The 10,948-nt window shown below is 40.9% G+C and overlaps 1 protein-coding gene across 2 annotated transcripts in view; it reads right to left on the bottom strand.

Moving 5' to 3' along the window:
* LOC116552776 (signal transducer and activator of transcription 5B) overlaps nt 1-10,948 on the bottom strand; it is an 81,892-nt gene that overhangs the window by 56,794 nt on the left and 14,150 nt on the right. The window contains exon 1 of one of the 2 annotated variants that reach the window (XM_032279626.1): nt 996-1,084. The exons of the other annotated variant lie outside the window; for it this stretch is intronic. The gene's annotated coding sequence lies outside the window, so the exon portion shown is untranslated. Of the gene's footprint in view, nt 1-995; nt 1,085-10,948 lie in introns of those variants that run through there. 2 annotated transcript variants of the gene reach the window in all.

The raw sequence follows: 10,948 nt of genomic DNA, 5'->3' as shown, positions 1-10,948 counted from the left end.
CCAGCACTTTGGGAGGCCGAGGCGGGTGGATCACGAGGTCAAGAGATCGAGACCATCGTGGTCAACATGGTGAAACCCCATCTCTACTAAAAATATAAAAAATTAGCTGGGCATGGTGGCGCGTGCCTGTAATCCCAGCTACTCAGGAGGCTGAGGCAGGAGAATTGCTTGAATCCAGAAGGCGGAGGTTGCAGTGAGCTGAGATCACGTCACTGCACTCCAGCCTGGTGACAGAGCAAGACTCTGTCTCAAAAAAAAAAAAAGGATATTTCCCCCTTCATTTTGGTTCTCTTACTCTCTTTTTCTCGCTCCCTCCAGGTGAACTGCTAGAGAGCTATGACTATTTCACCTATATTTGGACTCCTAAGATCAGGCTGTCTCTTTAGCAACTACTCAGAAAAATAAGAATGAAAAAGAAAAAAAAGTAAGAAAGAGAGGGAGGGAGGGATAAACTGGAAGGGAAGGGAAGGAAAAGTAGGGAGAAAGGAAGATGTAATGAGAATAGGAAATAAAAAAGAAATGAGTTTCTCAACTGTCATTTCTTAATGACACTACAATCAGAACCTCCCTCAAAGCCGAGGTCCCCTGTGAAGGGTGTGTCTCATTGTCTATATAAATAATTACAACAATGTACCTGTAATTTTGCAGTTCATAATCAGGCTATAAGAAGAACAATTCGTTTTACGAAACATGGAGAAAGACTAATCTTTGCTATTACTGTCAGTGCAGGTTTATCAGCAAGACTTGGAGTAGATAAGCCGACAGGCATACAGATGAGGAATCACATTTTCAAAGCTTTAATAACCACCTAGTGGTATGCAACAAGCTGTGGAATTAACTTTGCATACTCATTGCATATGCATCACTGGCCAGGTCTAGGTACAAAGCAAAAACTGAACAATCAAGGGAAAGAAAAACTGTGAAGTCTCCAAGCAAAACGATCCTGTTGAAAAAAAATAAACACAAAGGGGCAGATAGTGTATGATTCCACTTACATGAGATGGCTCGAGTAGTCAAACTCATAGAAACAGAAAGAATGAATGGTGGCTGTCAGGGCCTGCGGGAAGGGGTAAATGGAGAGTTTTCTTCTCATTATTGTTTATTTTATTTATTTATTTATTTTTAAATTTCATTTTTTAATTTTTTGAGACAGAGTCTAGCTCTGTCACCCAGGCTGGAGTGCAGTGGCATGATCTTGGCTCACTGCAACTTCCGCCTTCCAGATTCAAGTGATTCTTCTGCCTCAGCCTCCCTAGTTGCTGGGATTACAGGTGCCCACCACCATGCCCAGCTAATTTTTGTATTTTTAGTAGAGACGGGGTTTCACCATGTTGGCCAGGCTGGTCTCGAACTCCTGACCTCATGATCCACCTGCCTCAGCCTCCCAGAGTGCTGGGATTATAAGCATGAGCCACCACACCCGGCCTTCTCATTACTGTTTAATGAATACAGAATTTTAGTTTAGGATGATGAAAAAATTCTGGAGATGGACCAGGTGCTGATGGTTGCACAACAATGTGAATGTGCTTCATGCCACTGAACTGTACTTTAAAATGGTTAAAATGGCCTGGTGCGCCTGTAATCCCAGCACTTTGGGAGGCCAAGGTGGGCGGTTCACCTGAGATCAGGAATTCCAGACCAGCCTGGTCAACATGGTGAACCCCACCTCTACTAAATATACAAAAATCAGCCAGGCATAGTGGCACGTACCTGTAATCCCAGCTACTCGGGAGGCTGAGGCAGGACAATCGCTTGAACCCAGGAGGCAGAGGTTGCAATGAGCTGAGGTAATAATGACACTGCACTCCAGCCTGGGTGACACTGCCTCAAAAAAGGTTAAAAATGGTAAATTTTATGATCTATATATCCATAATCTTTAAAATGGGGGTAAAAAGCCAGTTTTTGCCTAATAAACTCACATTTTTTCCATCTTTAATTCTGAAATCCAAAGGAAACAAGGTATTTGCTGCCCCCTCTTTTCTCCCCTGGCGCCTCAACCTCAGCCTTTTTTTTTTTTTTTTGAGACAGGGTCTCACTCTATGGCCCAGGCTGGTCTCTAATTCCTAGGCTCAAGGGATCCTACTGCCTCAGGCTCCCAAAGTGCTGGGATTACAGGCATGAGCCACCGCGCCCAGCCCCTGTCTTTTCTTTCTTCCACAGTAAACAGCACACTTTCAGTCCTTCTGAGGGTTGAAGCTCTCTGGATACAGCTGCTATATTGAGATTAAAAGGGAACACAGGGCCGGGCGCGGTGGCTCAAGCCTGTAATCCCAGCACTTTGGGAGGCCAAGGCGGGTGGATCACGAGGTCAAGAGATCGAGACCATCCTGGTCAACATGGTGAAACCCCGTCTCTACTAAAAATACAAAAAATGAGCTGGGCATGGTGGCGCGTGCCTGTAATCCCAGCTGCTCAGGAGGCTGAGGCAGGAGAATTGCCTGAACCCGGGAGACGGAGGTTGCGGTGAGCCGAGATCGCGCCATTGCACTCCAGCCTGGGTAACAAGAGCGAGACTCCGTCTCAAAAAAAAAAAAAATAAATAAAAATAAAATAAAATAAAATAAAAGGGAACACAGTGGTCTTTCCTTATCTGAGATTCTGTTTTCTATACTTTCTGCTACCCACAGTACAGCACAGTAAGATGCAGTATTTTAAAAGACTACATTCACATACCTTTTATCACAGTATATTGTAATAACTGTTCTATTTTATTATCAATATTCTTAATCTCTTATTGTGCCTAATTTATAAATTAAACTTTACCATAGTTATATAAGTATAGGAAAAAAAACAATACATATAGGATTCAAAATTACCTGAGGTTTCAGGCATCCCCTGGGGATAAGGTAGGACTACTATACTTATTTAACAGATACTTACTGAGTACCTATTTCCTGTCAGGCTCTGTTCTACGTACTAAGAATGTGGCAATGAACAAAACACACATGCTTTATGGAACTTAGATTATGGTGTGTAATATTGCATACTTTTTTTTTTTTTTGAGATGGAGTCCTGCTCTGTCACCAGGCTGGAGGGCGGTGGCGTGATCTCAGCTTACTGCAACTTCCGCCTCCCAGGTTCAAGCCATTCTCCTGCCTCAGCCTCCCAAGTAGCTGGGACTAAAGACGAATGCCACCACACCCTGCTAATTTTTGTATTTTTAGTAGACACAGGGTTTCACCATGATAGCCAGGATGGTCTTAATGTCTTGACCTCATGAGTCAAGAGATCTTGACCGCCTCCGCCCCCCGCCTCTGCCTCCCAAAGTGCTGGGATTACAGGTGTCAGCCACCGCGCCCAGCCAAATACTTTAAAGTATAAATAATTACGCCCCTACTATACTTTCTAGTTTTTGTTTTTAATCTTCTCTTTGTTTCTGTTGGGGGGAAACAGATACTACCTGACAATTGAATCTTACAGATCAATGACAAAGTCTGTGCCTTCAAACCAGTATTTAGAAAGAAGTTTTAAAAGCATCTCCACAACATCAGACTAACAGGGGGATTATTGGCTTTTGCAAAGTCTTGGTGATGCAAAAGCAATTTCTGATAAAACCAGAACATCTGTTCATCTCTGCGGAAAGCTCATCATCTTTATGGAGCTATTGTATGTGCAAAACAAATCAGGTGCAATCAAGGATTCCACAGTTAAGATCACTTCAGTGTGGCACTATTCCAGCCTTGGTCCAGGACATACAGTTTTATTTAGGGGATAACTTTCGTGCTTGCCACAATCAAATCAAATCCTTTATCTTTCAAAGATGATTTGCAGATTCAACCTTCAAAAAGCACTAAAAATATAGAGCATGGAGTTAAAAATTCACAATGGGACCACAAACAAATAGCAGTACAGGGTGGCAGGTGGCTAGCCAATGTTTACTTTCTTCTTTTTCCCACAGAATAAAATATAGGTCAAATTCTACTAAAACAACAAATGTCATCACAGTGAAAACCTAGGTATAGCAAAAATATTTTGAAATACTTAAAAATGCCCATGTGTTTCTCAATTCAACACAATATACTTTTGTAGAATCAATATAATGAATTTTAGAAGGGCTGAATCCTAACCACTAGACAACCAGGAAATTATAATTAATCTTAAATCAAAAGAATGACTCCTTGGGGCAGAACAACTTCGTGCCTGCTCTTTAATTTTCGTATTTAAGGACATATTTTAAATATTTCAAAATAGGCTGTCATAGTATATTTGGAAGAAAGGAATTTGTTTCTCTTTATGGAAATTATCCTCAAATTTATTGAGGAAAAATTTACATTCAGTAAACTACATCAGGATGTATTCAACATTATAATTAACCTACTTTTGGCAACACAGTAAAATAAAGGGGGTCCCTGAAGTCCACCCATTAGTAAAAGTTATTGAATAGTTTATTTAATGTTAAAAGGTTGGCTAGGCGTGGTGGCTCATGCCTATAATCCCAGCACTTTGGGAAGCCGAAACCCTATCTCTACTAAAAATGCAAACATCAGCTGGGTGTGGTGGCATGTGCCTGTAATCCCAGCTATTTGGGAGGCTGAGGCACGAGAATCTCTTGAACCTGGGAGATGAATGGTGTGGTGATCCAAGATCATGCCACTGCACTCCAGCCTGGGTGACAGAAGGAGACTGTCTCAAAAAACAAAAACAAAACAAAACAAACCCATTAAGATAAACTAAGTAGGTAGTGGGCATCTACCTAGATACCAGGATCTCTCTACGTGTCTCCCTTCCAAAGCTCCATTTGCTCAGTATTCCTTACACGGTGGAGTTACCAGTCATGGTGGGAACCTGGCAGTTTAAGGGAAGCTACCACCTCACCTCAAGGGAACTAATAATTACTCCCCTCCCTTAAGTGTCTCCTAAGACTATAGCAACACTGCGGCAGGGGTGGCGGGTGGGGGAATTTATTTTGAAAGGAAAAATTTCATCTGTAAGTCGATCTCCAATTTTAGGCATCAACTTGATGTATTTCATAAACATGAAGAGTCGCTAAGACCAAAAGGTGAATATGATTCTTTTCTAGACAAACTCAGTTTCAAAAATGAAGTAAAACAACACTCTGAAACAAAACAAAAACAGCAAAATACCCTGCCTAAAAGTGACTTGACAGTTGAGGTATATCTAAAACAGGGTGGGCTGTTTATTTATTTATTTATTATTTTTTAATGCCACCCCAGAACATGCCACATTATGGGCTGTTTATTTTTGTTTAGATTTTTTTTTCAGAGATGGGATCTCACTATGTTGCCCAGGCTGACCTGAAACTCCTGGGCTACATCCTCCCACCGTAGCCTCCCAAAGTGTTGGGATCACAGGCGTGAGCCACTGCACCTGGCCAGAGAGGGCTTTTCTACTCCCAAGAAATGAAAGGTCCTCTGAAAGCAGGAGCTCCAAGACATGCGTAATGCTTCAGCCATGCAAGGGTGCAGCAGTTTTCAAACAAGAGGGTGTATCTGTAGATGTCTGGGTGTGTCTTGGGGGTGGGGGTCTGGTAGGAAGCTTCAAGGGTATCAGTTTCTTTGGGTAAGAGACACTTTTGTTCCCTACAGAGCAGTGGCTTCAAAGTTTCCACAGGGCAAGAGACACTCTTTTTTTTTTTTTTTTTTTTTTTTTTAAATGCGAGTCTCGCTCTGTTGCCCAGGCTAGAGTGCAGTGGCGTGATCTCAGCTCACTGCAACCTCCACCTCCCGGCTTCAAGCGATTTTCCTGCCTCAGCTTCCTGAGTACCTGGGACTATGGGCACGCATGCCCAGCTAATTTTTGTATTTTTAGTAGAGATGGGGTTTCATCATGTGGGCCAGGACGGTCTCGATCTCTTGACCTCGTGATCCGCCTGCCTCGGCCTCCTAAAGTGCTGGGATTACAGGCATGAGCCACTGTGCTAGGCCTGTTTTGTTTTATTAAGTCCCAGGATATATGTGCAGGATGTGCAGGTTTGTTACATAGGTAAACATGTGCCATGGTGGTTTGCTGCACCAAGCGACCCTATTTGTATTTGCAGATTGTAAGCCAGATGTTATAAAGCAGGAGACAGCCTATATTTCACTTCCCTTCGTTAGAAGGCCTATAACCACACTACCACCATAGCCGCTAGCAGCATGTGCTACCTAAGCACTTGAAATGTAGCTACTGCGATTGGGGAACTCAACTGCAAATTTTATGTTACTTTAATGAACTTAAATGTAAACCTAAAAACTGGTGTTCAATTTAATACTTGGAAAACCTTTCAGTATGTTTGGAACAACTTGAGTATGTGAATCAACTTTATGAACTAAAAGTTTTATAAAATCTCAACGCAGTTCATGCATTTCTGGTGAAAATTTGGTGGCTAAATTGAGAGATTTTCTAAGTGCAAAATACACACCAGATTTTGAAGGATTTATACAAGAAAAAAAAGGAATGTAAAATATCTGTGTTTTTGTGGGGTTTTTTTTTTTTTTTGAGACAAGGTCTCACTTTGTTGCCCAGGCTGGAATGCAGTGGCATGGCTCACCGCAGCCTTAACTTCTTGGGCTCAAGTGATCCTCCTACCTTGGTCTCCTGAGTGGCTGGGACTACAGGTGCATGTCACAAATGCCCAGCTAATTTTTTTTTTTTTTTTGCTGGTGACTGAATCTCACTATGTTGCCCAGGCTGGTCTCGAACTCCTGGACTCAAGTGATCTTCCTGCCTTGGCTTGCCAAACCGGCTAAATATACCACATTAATAAATAATTTTTATATTGGCCGGGCGCTGTGGTTCATGCCTGTAATCCTAGCATGCTGGGAGGCCGAGGTGGGTGGATAACCTGAGGTCAGGAGTTCAAGACCAGCCTGGCCATCATGGTGAAACCCCATCTTTATAAAAAAAAAAATAATAATAATTTTTATATTAATCACACGTTGAAATGATAGTTTTTAATATATTAAATTAAATATATTGTTAAAATTAATTTTATCTTTTATTTTTACTTTTTATTGTGATACAGACTAAGAAAATTACAATTGGGACTCACATCGGGGTGGTTTTCCTAGGCATGTCTTGATCACTAGACCAGAAAAGACTACATAAAAGTTCAACATTTTGGCCGGGTGGTGGCTCACGCCTGTAATCCCAACACTTTGGGAGGCCGAGATGGGTAGATCACCTGAGGTCAGGAGTTCGAGATCAGCCGGGCCAACATGGTGACACCCCATATCTATTAAAAAAAAAAAAAAAAAAAATATATATATATATATATATATGAAAGGAAAAAAAAGTTCAACATTTTGCTGTACAAAAATGTGAAATACTAAATAAACTTATAAGCCAAAAAATAAAAATGGCAGAAAATCATTTCTAATATGTTAGGCAAAAGAGCTTTGGGAAGACTGAAACACCTGTAATACAAAAAGCAAAGTAATGAAATAAAAAGGCATATCACAAAGAAACAAAATGGCCAATAGACATATGAAAGTAATGTCTCATCTTGATAGAAATCAAAGGAATGCAAACAAATACGAGAGGCTGGCAAAGATGAAACGGCTGTCAATACTCGATTACGGAGGATGTGAGGAAATCGCCATCACCTTCATGCACTGTTTACTGGTGAGCAGGCAGACTAGGTTTGTCTTTTTGGAGGGCAGATTGGCACTATTTATGCAAATGACTCAGCAATTATGATTCTAGAACGTACAGAAGATGGTCCCATAAATGTGAAAAAAAACTACTCCATCTAAGAATCTGCAGTGTTGTTTATAAAAGTAAAAAAACTAGACAAGCCTGACCAACATGGAGAAACACCGTCTCTAGTAAAAATACAAAATTAGCCAAGTGTGGTGGTATGCCTGTAATCCCAGCTACTCGGGAGGCTGGGTCAGGAAAATCACTTGAACCTGGGAGGCAGAGGTTGCAGTGAGCCGAGATGGTGCCATTGCACTCCAGCCTGGGCAACAAGAGCGAAATTCCGCCTCAAAAACAAAACAAAACAAAACAAAACTGGAAATAACCTAAATATCTATTAATAGATATGAACGATTATAACTTTGGAAGAGCTGTACGATGGGACACAGACCTTAAAAATGTTGAAGTCGACTGATATTTATTGAGTTCCCAGAAAAACAAGCTCCCAAACAAGATCAGGCTAGAGGTTTGTTTTAACCATAAATTTGAATTATTTGTTATCTCTTCTCCATATTCCCTCACCTCGATTACTTTTGTTCAGGGACAGCTGGTCACTCAGAGTAGGGGATCTTAAGTCCATTAATTCCTTAAAATGTATGCAAAACTGTATGTGTATGTATATTTTACCAGGAAGAGATTTTATCAGTCCTGATCCCCAGTTAGGAACCACTAGATATATATAGTTTAATAGAGCAAATTGTTTCCTAACGGCTTTAAAAACCATTATGCAGTGGCTCACACCGGTAATCCCAGCACTTTGGGAGGCGGAGGCAGGCGGGTCCCCTGAGGGCAGGAGTTTGAGACCAGCCTGACCAACATGGTGAAACCCTGTCTCTACTAAAAATACAAAATTAGCTGGGCGTGGTGGCACACGCCTGTAATCCCAGTTACTTGGGAAGCTGAGGCAGGAGAATAGCTTGAACCTAGAGGAGGAGGCTGCAGTGAGCTGAGATCGCACCATTGCACTCCAACCTGGGCGACACCGTCTCAAAAAAAAAAAAAAAAAACCATTATGTGATTGTACAGCCATTCATTCACTAGTCAACAAATATTTACTTAGTACTTACTCTCTATCTTGACTGGTAGCCCAATTACCATACAATTTTGAGATAAATTTCTTTACTCACTTTGGAAGTAATTTTGAAACATACTGGCCATGTACACCACCCCAAAGGTCCCTCCAGCAGCTAAGAAACAAAAAGCACAGTAAAGAGCTTCTGACAAAAATATATCACTAACTTCTGAAATAAGTAATTTTATTTATTTATTTATTTATTTTTAATTAATAGAGATGAGGTCTTGCTTTGTTTCCCAGGCTGGCCTTGAACTCCTGGGCTCAAGCCATCCTCCCACCTCGGTCTCCTAAAGTGCTGGGATTATAGGCACGAGCCACCACGCCCAGCCAAAAGAAATTTTTTTTCAAGTCTTTTCAATCTTACATACATTTGCGTTTCTTTAATGGAAATAACCTTAAGATTTATGGACTTGAAAAAAGAAAAAAAGACTTATCTTTGTGATACTCTCCAAGTATTCAAAATGATAAAATACTAGAAGATGATCATGTAACTAGTTTTAAATGAAGCAATAAATCATTTTACATATTAATTTTTAAACTATGTTTTGTAACTTACTGATGACATATTATAAAATATATGGTGCCAAATATGAGGCCCCAAAGTTACATGATTTTTTAAATACTTCATGGTTTGGTGAGAATGACTCAGATACATAAGAGAAAAAAAGAGAGTACCCTAACTGGTCATGATATTTTATTGGTAAAACAGATAACAGAGAAAATCAGCAACTTTAAATGAACTGAAAGGAAAATACAATTTTTTCTTTTTTTTTTTTTTTGAGACAGTGTCTCACTGTGTCACCCAGGCTGAAGTGGAGAGGTGCGATCTAGGCTCACTGCAAACTCCATCTCCAGGGTTCAAACAATTCTCCTGCCTCAGCCTCCCAAATAGCTGAGATTACAGGTGCCTGCCACCATGCCCAGCTAATTTCTGTATTTTTAGTAGAGACAGAGTTTAACCAAGTTGGCCAAGCTGGTCCTGAACTCCTGACTCAAGTGATCTGCCTGCCTCATTCTCCCAAAGTGCTAGGATTACAGGCATAAGCCACCATGTCCTGCCAGAAAACTAATTTTGAATTAAATGAGATTATCACGTTTTTAGGAAACAGGAGATAAGAGGTGATAAGCAAAAAAGAACCAAAAAGTCAAAGAGAATGATTTATTTATGTAGGCATATTGAGCAATACGTGTTTATAGTTTTACCTTTAATACAGAAAAATACTTATTTACTTCATGCATTTTCATTAACTACTTTATGGATTTAGGTTTTAAAAACACTAAAAGGTACTATGTGATTTTTAAAAATGTTTCAGTATTCCCCAAACTGGCTTAAAATAAAATTCTGTTATAGCAATTTCACTACAATAAATTACAAGGCACAATCCAAGTTAAGATAGATTTTTTATTTTTATTTATTGATTGATTGATTTGTGAGACAGGGTCTCTCACTGTGTCACCCAGGCTGGAGTGTAGTGGCACAATCTCAGCTCACTGTAACCTCTGCCTCCTGGGCTCTAGCCATCCTCCCACCTCAGGTTCCCAAGCAGCTGGGACTACAGGCTCGCAACACCATGTCTGGCTAATTTTTGTATTTTTGTAGAGACGAGGGTTAACCATGTTGCCCAGGCCACTTCTGAACCCCTGGGCTCAAGCGATCAGCTAACCTCAGCTTTCCAAAGTGCCAAGATTAAAGGCATGAGCCACCGTGCCTAACCAGATTTTTTTAAAATGTAAAAAGAGATGGGATCTCACTATGTTGGCCAGGCTGGTCTCGAACACCTGGCCTCAAGCGATCCTTCCCCCTCGGCCTTCCCAAAGTGCTAGGATTATAGGTGTGAGCCATCTTGTCTGCCCTAAAATAGATTTTTACTTAATTAAATTTTACATGAAATAAGTAAGTCTGCTGGGTTCAAACATTTATATTTTTTTTAAGGTTGTAATTTTTTTTTTTTTTTTTTTTTGAGACCGAGTTTCACTCTTGTTACCCAGGCTGGAGTGCAATGGCATGATCTCGGCTCACTGCAACCTTGCAACCTCCGCCTCATGGGTTCAGGCAATTCTCCTGCAACCTCCTCAGCAGCTGGGATTACAGGCACGCGCCACCATGTCCAGCTAATGTTTTGTATTTTTAGTAGAGACGGGGTTTCACCATGTTGACCAGGATGGTCTCGATCTCTTGACCTCGTGTTCCACCCGCCTCGGCCTCCCAAAGTGCTGGGATTACAGGCTTGAGCC

Source organism: Sapajus apella, unplaced genomic scaffold, assembly GCF_009761245.1.
Source record: "Sapajus apella isolate SASKATOON/1434 unplaced genomic scaffold, GSC_monkey_1.0 scaffold12, whole genome shotgun sequence".
NCBI lineage: Eukaryota > Metazoa > Chordata > Mammalia > Primates > Cebidae > Sapajus > Sapajus apella.
Note: the sequence above shows the minus strand (reverse complement) of the source record. Positions and strands in the feature narration are given on the sequence as shown.